Source organism: Canis lupus, chromosome 34 (genome assembly GCF_003254725.2).
Source record: "Canis lupus dingo isolate Sandy chromosome 34, ASM325472v2, whole genome shotgun sequence".
NCBI classification, from domain to species: Eukaryota; Metazoa; Chordata; class Mammalia; order Carnivora; family Canidae; genus Canis; species Canis lupus.
This window is the reverse complement of record NC_064276.1, coordinates 9,408,362-9,421,022: the sequence shown is the minus strand read 5'-3', so window position 1 is coordinate 9,421,022 and position 12,661 is coordinate 9,408,362. Positions and strand designations below refer to the sequence as shown.

Sequence of the window (12,661 nt, the reverse complement as noted above, 5' to 3'; positions counted from 1 at the left end):
CTCGTTGTATGCCCTGCTAGAAAAATGTCCTTGAAGGCTTGGTTTCGTCGATGGCAAGAGTGGCCTGGATGCCTTTTGCCTTCCCTGTGCCAACACCGCGGGGTGTAATGTCCCAGGGCCGCTGCACGTGCCTGAGGAGTCTGGTCCTAACCCATGGGAGGCAGCCTTGCGTAGAAGGGTAGCCACACACCTTGGACGGAGTTGCCTCGGGGCAGGATGACTCCAGGACAACACATCTGAGAACTGCAGTGAGGACGTTGTTTCTTATAAATATTTAACGAACTTTCTAGAATGTACCCAGACTTAGAGAAAAGCTGCCACCATAGCACAGGGAGCTCTAGCATGTCCCTAGCTGTTTTCCCTCTCCCAGACCCTCCATTGTGATGCAGCTTACACATTTGTGAACCAACATCTCTACCAACCCCACACTTGATTGAAACATCACTAGTTTCCCCCTAATGTCCCTTTTCTGTCGTGCCCTCACACTGGTCTATGATGGTATCAGACTTCCCTTGTTTTCGGTGACACGGAGAATCGCGGGGAGTATTGGTTAGATTTTTTTGTGGAATGTCCCTCAGCTTGGGTTTGCTAATGTTTTTCTTATGGTTAGACAGGGTGTATGGATTTGGGGGAAGAAGAGCATAGAGGTAAAGTGGCATTCTTCTCACATCATATCTGGGGTACATGACATTGATGTGACTCCTCATGGGTGAGATTCATCTTGATCAGCTGGCAGAGCAGTGTCTGCTGGATTTCTGTGTTTCTTCCATTTCTTCCCATTTCCATACTGTTCTCTTTGGAAGTAAGTCACTCATTGCAGCCCACACCCAAGGGGAGAGAAGGGTTATTTTTCTTTTCTCTTGAACTTTAGCAAAATATCCTAAATCCTTTGCTTCTCCATCATCATACACTTTGATGATCCAAATGTATTTGGCAATGTCATTAGGAAACATGCTGATTTATCCCCAGCTCTGCTCTGTGGATTGGGCCCCCATGCGTGTAATGTGTGTAATGTGTGTAATGCATCCACTGCTCTTAGGAGACAGGTAGTGGATGTCCCCTGTCTTCCAGTGCAGGAAAACTAATCCTGAGTAGATTCTCATTTGGGGCAATGAAGATACATAAAAACCCCTGCAAGATAAGTAAAACAAAGCCAAAAACAAAGAAAAAAAGTCCCTATTATTAGGAAAAAAAAAGAACTATAGTCCTTAGATAAAAATATAAAGGAAAAATCTGAAGTCCATTTTCTCTTTTCTTTCTGGTCAATGCAAGTCTTCACAGCTGACTCAATACTTTTCTTTCAAGAACCTTGGTCTCTCTTGGAATGCTCCCAACTGTTCACCTTCATCTGGCGGCAGGGCCACTAACATCTCAAGCTGCAGCAGGTGAGGATCATGGACCTCAGAGCAGCCACCTGATGCATGAGAGGCCATAGATGTCCCCCTGAGTTGCCAGCCCACCCTTCCCTCTGGCTTGTCCCTTGGCTCAGTGGGAGGTTCCATGGTGGAAACCAAAGGAGAAGAACAGCCGTAACATAACTGGTCCCAAGGACCACGTGAAAACACTGTAGTCAAGTTCTTTTGAAATAAGTTGCTCACTTGCCCTATTTCTTTCCCAGTTAAAATGAAAGCAAATATCCAAGTTCTTCTTCATTCACATCAATGAAGAAGTTTTAATATTATGACTTGTTGTCTAAAACTTTACCTGTATTTGTGTATTTATGTATCTACATACATATATGTATGTGTGTGTATGTGTATTTTTTCATTTTCTAGAAATACAAATCAATGTATAGAAAACCCATGATTTGATTTTTCACCACAAGTTTCCATTGCTTTGGGGATCTAGAAAAGTCAACAAAACCCGATTCTCCATAACAGCACTGCTCTCTAGGGCCTTCGTGAGGATAAATACGTGGCAAACACTCAGAAGAGCCCCTCACATGGTATTAGCACTCTGCAACGTGAGCTTCTTTGTGTAACTGTATTTGTCAGTCTGGGCACTAGAATAGAAATACCACAGGCTTAAACAACAGATGCTTAGTTTTCACATTTCTGGAGGCTGGAGATCCAAGACCATGGCTCCAGCAGAGACTGTGCTACTGAGGACTCCTCCTTAGTTTGTAGACGGCTGTCTTCTTGCTGTGCAATCCCATGGCAGACAGGTGGACAGGGCTTTCTGGGCTCTCTTAGAAGGTGCTGAGCCTATTCATGAGGGCTCCGCCCTCAGGACCTAATTGCATCCTGAGGGCCCCCACCTCCAAATGCCATCACATTGAGGGGTAAGATTTCAACATATGAGTTTTAGGTGATACACAAACAACCAGTCCATACACCAATTAATTGTCATAAATGGTGGATTGTATAAAACTAAAATTCCTTTCTTGCCACTCAGCAATAACATCAAGAGAAAACATAGCAGATTTCACTGCTCTTGGTCTACACATATTAGTACCACAAAACCCTCCCAGAAGGAAGACATGCAGGGACCGAGGCTTTTTTTGCATTTAACTAAATATAAAATTTCAGTGGTATTTATTTGAATTACATCTGAGAGCTGATAGAGCCTGTCAGTGTTAAAATGCTATGAAAAAAAACCACATTTTGCTTGTAAGTGACTTTCTCTGTATGGTGTAATGGGAATGAATAATAAAAGTGAAAAACTTTTCAGGTATCTGCTCATGGTGGCTCCTTTTCCAACAGGGACACCTTCCCTCAGTGGTGTATCACATCGTGATTGTGTTCAGTAAAGGATGATTGACGTGCATGACCTCTCCGTGGGGGAGGAGCAGCTCCAGTGCTCTCCTTGCAGGCAATGTGCACCTGGATCAGGGAGCCCAGTGGACCCACAAACAAGCAGGCCAGGCTTTGGATGGAACTTTAAACCCTTGGTTAGACATCTTGGAGCTCCAGGGACCCTGGTCACCCAAGCTTTTCTTGACTCAAACATGCCCTCGGTTAGCACCTTCTGTGTGTGAGTTTCCAGACCCAGGGTGTGGGAAGGTCTTCTCATCAAGGAACAGTGTCGTTTCAGTAAAACTGCAATAGCTAATGCTTGCAGTCACTCACCCATACCTGCATATGAGACATGGCCTTGGGGACCTTAGCTTGTGGGAGTGTGGGAGGGACTCTTACTGCCCTGTCCCCCCAACCAGGACTGACATTCTCTGGTTGCTGGCTTCATTTTATTCTTCATTTCCTTGAGGGTTTCCCCAGAGTCAGGCCCTGGGTGGTCCCATATCCCTCCTTTGAGTTTCCTCCTGGAGGAACTTGTCCTTCAAGCATTTACTTCTAAGTTGAAGCTTTCTGGGACCTGCTTTGCCAGCATCACTGTGTTAGAAAGACCCCTGTTGTCATAGCAAGGCAGTGAGACTGAACCTTTTCCAGTGTTTCTGCTGAGATGGATGGGCCATCTCACTCATGTGTGAAGCTTGCAGGAAGTTAGCACATCTTTCCTAGAGAATCTGCACCCTGACTTCCAGTAGCCATGGGGTCACCTTGGTTCAGAACTTGGCTCATTGTCGTCAAGTAGCAGAAAAACAGTGCACACACCTGTTGACTGTGGGTTACTTGGTGAAGGGGTAATACCATGGAGTCAACCTTAGAATCATAAATGGTTAATTTTGGAAGATAAATATGTGCTTTCTGACTCAGGATCCAGATTTATTTGTCACTTGCAATAGCCAGAGACCAAGAGTTGCTTTTGCTTATAAAATCAACCCCAAACTTCCCCTCATTTATAAGTTTATCTAATCAGTGCCTATTGAGCATTAATTACGGATACATCATGGGTTAGGACCTGGATCCCCAAGGATAAGCAAACCCAACACTTACACTTTCTGAAAGTGGGGGTCAAAATCTCTCTACCCTTGGAGCCCAGGCCCAGTGCAGTATTCACTCTTGGCACTAGGAACCCACTAAATGTCCACTGAATGCCATGCTTTAGTCTTCCAATAACCAAGTTGTACATTCTAGGTCTCACTTCTACAATCTCTAGAAATAGTACGCTGATAAAAACTGGGAGAGCCACAGATCTAGGATGCAGGGAAATGTTCAAAATGTGGGAAATGGCCCATTTTTACACTATTTCAGCAGCCACAGGCATGAGTAGGCAGGGTAGTAAGAGGGTTTATAGGCAATTCTGGATTCAACCAGTTGTAGGAACCATGTCTTTAGAACAGGAACAGAGTCTCTCATTAGGCACAGTCCCACTTAGTACCCACCATTCACACAAGTCTGTGTGATTCCATCATGAATAGCACATTAACTCATGAGCATTTGCATTACCCAGGATTGCATAATGTGTGCTGGACCTCAGATGCTTACATCAACTACAAGAGATGTTACAAGAAAGTGAAGAGCAGGTGGTGATTTTGGAAGCCTACTCACTGCAAACATTTTTAGATTAAACCTTATATTGAATGTCTTATACATAGTTCAGCAGGCTATACCATAATTTATGCAATTGTTAACAAAAATTACTATTTTCAGCAGAGTATGACTACATGTAATAATAAGACAGCTTTTTAATTTTAACCTGTTTTTTTATGTTGGTGTAGATAGTAATGTATAGGGCACAGAGTTTGAGCACTAGTTCATTAACTCGTTTATCTATCCAAAAACTGTTAATTAGCTGTCTTCTCTGTGCCAGGCCCTGGAGGAGGTCCTGTGGATATAAGGCCCCATTAACAATAGTTACTCTCATTCATCAGCTTACGGTGGCAAACACAGTTGATTTAGTGGCCAGCGGCCATCAGAGGGCTGATGGGGGCCAGTGGTACTATGACCACATGGAATATACTGCCCACACCTAAAAGAGGCTGGTTCCACCCATGCAGATAGCAAACCCAACATGGCCAGAATTCACGGTTTGTTTAAAAAAGGTAGGCATTTAGATTTTTAAATATGGAATATCTCACTTAAATAGTCCTGGCAACCAATCTAAATGTGCTTTTAAGAAAGCACTCTGTGGGTCACATCAAACCTGTCAGTGAGCTGGAATGAAGTCTGGGGTAAATGGTAACCATGTAAACTCTTCAATTGTGGGATCCCTGGGTGGCTCAGCGGTTTGGCGCCTGCCTTTGGCCCGGGGCGTGATCCTGGAGACCGGGGATCGAATCCCACGTCGGGCTCCCGGTGCATGGAGCCTGCTTCTCCCTCTGCCTATGTCTCTGCTTCTCTCTCTCTCTCTCTCTCTCTCTCTCTCTCTCTCTCTGTGACTATCATAAATAAATAAAAAAAATTAAAAAAAAAAGAAACTCTTCAATTGTTGAAGGAGGAAGGAGGGGAGGAGGGAGGGAGGGTTTTTTTCCATGGCAGCATTGAGCATCTATAATATGCTGGGGCAACCTCAAGACTTGGTGGGACAATGGTGAACACTCGTGTCCTGACCCTATAGCGATTCACAGACTAAAGGAGCAAGCTCCAGGTAATGTATGGACTGGCCTGTGTTGAGCATTTGCAAGAGTAGGCCCCAGGTCCCTAGGGGTGGGCAGGGAAGATGGGCTCTGCATTGGGGATACACTTGGCTTATTGGAGAAGATCCTATAGGACACAAATTACAACAGTGATAAGGTCTCAGAAGGAGAAGCTCCGTTGCCTGCAGAAAGGTGCACCATCACTTAGGAGTTTGCTCACTACTAGATCTCCAGGGAGACACTGCTTGATGGCTATCTGCAGGACAGTAGCCTTCCGTGTTGCTGATGTAGAGTCTAGACCTCTAGGGAATGTGTGTGATCCTCACGTGAGGGAGTCTGGAGCAGTGAAGACCCAGGAAACCTTACTCCAAGGGAAGTACTTTTCTCTTGATTGACCTTTAGTAGGTGCTCGTACTGAGAGCATGAGTGAGGTACAGAGTACTAAATACTACGGGGTGTCTCCCAACCTCTCCCCTCATCCCACCACAGCACACACACACACACACACACACACTTAACGCACACATACACAGGCACACACATTTACACACACAGTCTCAGATACACACCCTGCATCCTGCACGGATGTCACTGGGCCGTGTGTCTACAGGCCGTGGGGCCTGGGCAAGGTGCTTCGATGGTCAGATGTACAAAACTGCCACCTAATCTTTTGCCTGTGTCAGGCGTGTTCAAGGGTTTGGAGATGGGTTCATGGTTGGTGCCTCCTGCTCCCCCCTTGACTCCATTTCAAGGTCTTGCAGTGAATAGAGATGACAATCTCCAAGCAGCAGACCGATGTGGTCTAATCAGGCTAATGAAAAATATCGGCACAGTAACCAAACATGGGCATCAGGTTTCTTCCACCATAGTTGTGATATAAATTCTCCACAGCTCTGCTGCCGAGCAGGCTTGGCATTAGATAAGCTGTTGTGTTTGTTTGTTTTTGTTTTTTTTTTCTTTTTCCTCTGGCACACAGAGGGGGCATTAAGTCAATCTATATGCGGCTTGAGCTGGGCGAGTCACTTGGCCTGTCGTCTTCCAATCTTCACTTGTGAAGTGGCCCATGGAGGGCCCCCCACCCCAGCCCCCCTCGGCTGCCTCTGGGGCTGCGGGTGCAGAGGGCAGCATCTCCCCGATGTGATCCATGGAGCTGGGGACGATTTGTTTTTTTATCCAGGTTACTGGCGCGGCTGCCGGAGCCGCATATGAAATCTAGTGTGGCTGATTATTAGAGCATTAAAGATCCCTTTTGGTGCCTGTATTTTATCCCCCGCTTTCATATTAGTAACTCTTTTTATTTCTTAATATCCCCTGTGTCTGACAGTGCGTCCTAACCTCTGACACCAGGAAGTCAGTCAATAAACCCGGCGCTCTTTGATCCGCAGGATTATGGGATTGCTGTTTATGCAAAGGGAAACATCAGGATAAGCAAATATGGAAGAGAAAACCCCTCTGGAGCAGAGGAGTTTGAAGACGAAGAAGAAACAACTCGAGAGCATTTGCAATGCAAACCCTACTGGACATCTGAGCCTAATTTATCGGTTGTAAGAAAGGGGACCAGACACGAGTCATTTCTGCTCCACGATTCAGGAGAACGTGCAGCTTCTGGTGTTTTCCAGCAAGCGCACTGCCCCTGGTTATCTATCTGCGATGCTTCTGGTGACTCAAGGCAGCATCTATCCTGGTAACGTTTCTAAACAACAAGGCTCTTGAAGGCTCAGCCACTGGGGACGATATCACGTTCCCCATGCAGACTCCTACCACTGATCAGGGGATGGACACGCTGGCATAGTGGCTTCACTTTTCTCTCTGTGGTCTTTTCCCATCAACCCGGTGAAGGAGCGCTGCTGTCCTCAGACATGAGTGGACGTTCCTATATCCCATTTCTTAACTCTGTAGGCTCCACCGTCCATTGCCCAGTGGGTACACGCCCCACTTCTTGTAGGGGGAGCTTGCATTTTCAGATCAGGACTTGTCTAAGGTGGGTGTACCAATAAATAGCATGCCCTTGAGATATGCGGTTTTCTTTTTGTGTCATTTCCTTTGTTGCCAAAGCCTTCTAAGTCATTGTTTCAATCAGGTGAGGACTCAGGAAAAGAAGTTGGAAGATACCAACACAGAACTGCTACTAAATCCACCATGGGTCACCTCTTCTCTGACACTTCAGAACTGTATGCTTCCCCAGTAAACTTCTCTAGAGAGAAGGCTTTTCCATGGAAGCGGGTGTTCTGCAAACAAATTGGGCTCTACTTGCCTTTGTGTATTTCCCTAATGAGAGGAAATATGCGGGGTGATGGGTGAATACTATTTTACAATATTACTGTATTTTTTATTACTGTATATTCTATTTGCCTTTCACCCTTAAGAGTGGAGAGTAGACTCATGCCTTTTCATCTCAGGGAAATCTGTGGGTGGGAAGTTCATTTCCAAAAGCTCAGACTCATCCTGGAGATTATGCAGGGGGAAAAACCAAGGACGGTGAGACCCAGTGTCTTGGAGGAGCCAGAGAAAGGGAGCGGGTCTCACTCACCCACCTGCTACTGCTCCCACATTCATGCTGGGCATGGAGGGGGCTGAGGCCTCGGCACCACCCCCTGCAGAGACAGTGAGACTGGGACCTGGTTATGGCCCTGGAAGCATCTTTGAATTTCCCCATTGGAGGAACGAAACCTGGGACTGCTGCTGGGCCTCCAGGAGCTTCAGGGGAGTGAGCGAGAGGAGGAACAGCAGGGCCAGACTTGCAGGGACCGCCCTGTGGAAGAGGAGGTCAGCAAGCCAGTCCACATGATGAGGATGGAGAAGGGGTCCGGGTCCAGGAGAGGAGCCTCATGGAGCCCATGGGGCAGTTGATGTAGTGGCTGTGCTGACTTCCTACCATGCTGCTTAAGTTCTTTTCAAATTTGTTTTTCAAGGAAGAAAAGGATAATTGTAAGAAAACACAGACTTCATGATGTAGATATTTCATTGCAGCTGCATCAAAGATAATGTTTTTCAAATAAGAGGGTCTAATCACTTTAATTTCAGAAAAATTATAACCATTTGCAATCTGTTTCATGACAAACAAAATATCAAACTCAGTTATATTTTTAAATGATCTTATGGTGATTACCAAGATACATACTTTAAAAGAACAGATTCCTTTTTCCCTATTAACATCTATCTAGTATTTATGTAGAAAAATGTTATTTTAAGAGTTATCTTCTTACATGAGTGTTATATTAACTTTGCATATGGTTTTGAATATCACAGATATAATGTGTTACATGAAACTACATGTAATATATATAAATTAATATTAATTTATTCTAAATAAGTTTGGTTGGCTAGTGCAACTTTATTACAAGACACTTTGAAGCATGACATGAACTTTTCATAATTATTTGCTTAGTTATATTGAATTAGCATAAATTACTTTTCCAACAAATCTGAAAAGAAGCTTACTTTGAAGTAAAAAGAAGAAGAAAAGGAAGAAGAGGCAAAGGAGGAAGGGGAAAGAGAAGGAGAAGAACCACCACGCCTTTGAATCATATAATTTGGAAGATCCCAACTGACTTTCTTATAAGTTGCTGAACAATATTATCAGGGAAGCATATGCCATCTTCCTCGATACATTTAAATACATATTCAGAAAGCACTTCTATTAGAATATGAAAATGTCAAAATAACATCACAAAATAAGGGCATGCCTCACGATCTTATTTTCTAGCCAACTCTAAATAAAATGCATCCTCCCTTCTTGTCAAAGACCAGAACAAATACTCTCAGATCTGCAAACCTCCTTGTGTGGTAGGCATTTAGTTTCAGAGGTGCTGGGGGCACCTGAAAGCTTCAGAACCCAGCTCTGGGAAACTGTCCTACTTCTCATTTATTGGCAGCACCTCCAGTTTTGAGAGTTTGGGTGATTCTCCATACCCTCCACAAAAGGCTGCACCCATAGATGCATCTGGGGAGGCCCCGCTGTCTCCCTGTCCCCTGGACCCGGCTCTGCAGTGACCAGACCTCAGACAAGAGCTTCCTCTAGGATTAAAGCTATGACAGCCCGAGCAGCAGGGGTTTCAGCCTCAGAGCCAGGCATGGGCCATGTTCTTTAAACCTTAGCATCTTCTGTACATGAAACAAGGGGATTTGGACACATGCCTTCAGGTCCATGCCACTTGAAGGTGTGGGATTGAGGAAGGGGAAAACTAGAGGATAGAAGGTGTGGGTAGACTGATGTGCCATAAAATAGCGAAAACAACAGTAACAATTATATCTCTCCTTGTTGAGATTAGGCAAGAGAAGTTACAGGTGGATTAGTCTTCAGTGTCAGCACTGGAACCTAAAACCTCGATGGGGGGTGGGGGGTGGACAAAGCCATTCTAAACACTAAATTAAAAGAATATACTGCAGAGGGAACTACTGAAGTTTAATGTTACAAAAATGTAAAATTTTTATTTGTCTAAAATACCATAAAGTTAAAAGACACATGACAAATCAGAAAATACTACAAATGGAGTTTAAAAGTCTTTATGTATATAAACTCGTAAAAGCAATAAAAAAGCCTAAGAATAAAAAAATGGCAGTCTTTATATACTAGTAAATATACATGAATTATTTAACCACACCAGTGAACCAATAAAAAAAGAATGAAGAAAGAAAGAAAGAAAGAAAGAAAGAGAAAAAGAAAAAGAGAGAGAAAAGAAAAAATACAAATATAAGTAATAGGGATTACCACAAATCTCTTACCACATTGGGAATCATTCATAGTTTTTATATTTAAGATGCTAGGAAATGTAAATTTTTTAAAAAATTTATTCATGAGAGATAGAGAAAGAGAGAAAGAGAGGGGCAGAGACACAGGCAAAGGGAGAAGCAGGCTCCATGCATGGAGCCCAATGTGGGACTTGATCCTAGGACCCCAGGATCACACCCTGGGCTGAAGAGCGGTGCTAAATTGCTGAGCCACCCAAAGATCCCACAGGAAATGTAAATTCTTATACATGGACACTTGGGGAGGCAAATTAAGGAAAAATTAATTGAGTGTGCTGGCGATGTGAATGCAGATCCTCAAAAGCACTCTTCTACTTTGCGTCTAAGTTCTACTCCTAATAAAGTTTCTTCAATAAATCACCAGTCACACACAAACCTCTGGTACAGCACAATTGTATTGAAAACACTGCAATAATTCATAATGACTTCTGCATTTAATGATACAATATCCCTTGTTAGGATGTTGGTGTTCTCTCTGTCAGCGACGTTCTTCCCCCAAATATGTGCAGGGCTTGTCCCCTCCCTTCCTCCATTCTCAGTTCAAACATCACCTGTTAGAGACCAAATATCCTTGCCACCTACCTGAGGTCCCACTGTCCCGCCTCCTGTCACCCCCTGACACCCATGCGCCCTGTGGTCAGCCTTGTGCACCCATTGGACTCAGCTACATTTATTTGGCTCCAGCCTTCCTGCCTGGAACAGCACGAGGGGGGCTCTCGAAGGTTGAACGAGGTCAACAGTGTCTTAGTAGATTCTCTCAATGGGCTGAAACATATCCAACGTAAATATTATCACATTGGATTTATGAGAACACAGAGGCTCAACGAGGTAAGCAGCCGGAAACGACATCACACAGCACCAACTGGCAGAGCCAACAATGGAGCCTGTGATTATATCAGTGGGGTCGGCGGGGAGAGACAGACGGAGGGCTTGGGACAGGGAGTGCCACGATGGGGAGAGGGTTAGCAGGAGCCACCTGGTAGGAATATAAAAGATGAGTGAGACTGGATGAAGAATAGAATCGAAATAAATCAAAGGCATTTTTCTTAACCTGTCAAATCTAAGAGTTGCCTCAGTCTCTCAAATTATTTAATAACATTGTCAGTTTTAGCTAAGCATGCATAGAATTTGTCAATTTGGCCAAATGTTTAAATACTTCTAAATATGTGAATACATACGAAGATGTTGAAGAAAGAGTCACATATCCAACTGTATTTTTGATATTGCTTATCAAAGAACCTGCGGTGTGATTTTGTCTCTGTGTTATCACCATATAGAGCTTGTTAAATGGTTACCACCCAGTGAACTTCTTGAACAGAGCTGGGTAATACTATATTCTTCTGAGACAAAAGTAAAAGGTTATCATGCATTTTCACTTGTGAGCATGGCCAAATTGGTCAGTGGAGTATGGGTGGAAACCCTTTATCAGGATTTGGAAATTATTGGGCAAGTCCCCAGAGGTGTTGGTAGCTTTTTTTTTTTTCTAAGATTTTATTTATTTATTCATGAGAGACACAGAGTGAGAGGCAGAGACACTGGCAGAGGGAGAAGCAGGCTTCCTGCAGGGAGCCCGATGTGGGACTCGATCCCAGGACCCTGGGATGACGCCCTGAGCCGAAGGCAGACACTCAACCACTGAGCCACCCCCGTGCCCTGTTGGGACCTTTTTGTTACTTTTTCCCCAGACCATTTCTTTCCTTTTTGAATTGTTTGTCCATGTTTATTTATCTTTTAATTTTTTTAATGCCTTCTATTACATTTTGAGAAGGAAAATCTGTGATCCTCACTTACCCTGGTTTAAGACTTAAGCACGCAGCCCATTCCTATCCCCATGGCATGAAATAAGCAGCCTCCCTGGGCTACTTCTCACTAACTTTTGCTTCAGACTCAACCTGCCCTGTGCATCCTCACATGTGAACGTGGCCTCTTACCAACCGGTGTCGTGCAGGATAACTCACAGGGAAGATTGCAGAGCGAGGGAACCAGAGAATCCAGTGTCGACGTTTAGCTGTGTCACTTTAGGGAGGTCTGTGAAGCTGTGAGAACCTAACGGTCCGCATCTCCAGCCTGGAGTCATGGGGCTTTAGCCACATGGCATTGCTGTAAAGACAGAATGGATTGTGCATGTGAATGATGAGCTCACACCTGGACACAGCATGTGTTGAAAATGTTAGCTCTATAGGCTGCCTCGGCCCTTCTGGGAGAAAGACTCTCAGAACACCTCAGTGACACTTCATTCAGGTAGACTGATGTTGGCAACGCTTACCTGAAGAATTTGTAGCAAAACCCAACCCTCCGATTCAAAATTCTGCTGCGCAAACCAAGCGCTGCACACTGTGCCCATTGTCCAGATGGGAGACGTTCCGACCCAAGGGAAAACCGATATTTGGTGTCAATTAAAGAGGAAGACCCTGATCTTTCTGCATGAAGAGAATAATTTGTTGAAGGTTCAGTAATTTTATTCAGGATTGATTGACTATTTTCTCAAAGATACGA

The 12,661-nt window shown here is 44.3% G+C and overlaps 1 long non-coding RNA gene across 1 annotated transcript; it reads left to right on the top strand.

Annotated features, from left to right (window-relative positions):
- The first annotated feature begins 476 nt into the window (after positions 1–476).
- On the top strand, positions 477–3,483 carry LOC112662853 (uncharacterized). Its single transcript, XR_003138895.2, has 3 exons — positions 477–549; positions 1,273–1,385; positions 2,703–3,483. It is a non-coding gene; the product is annotated as an uncharacterized LOC112662853 (long non-coding RNA).
- Positions 3,484–12,661: the final 9,178 nt, after the last annotated feature.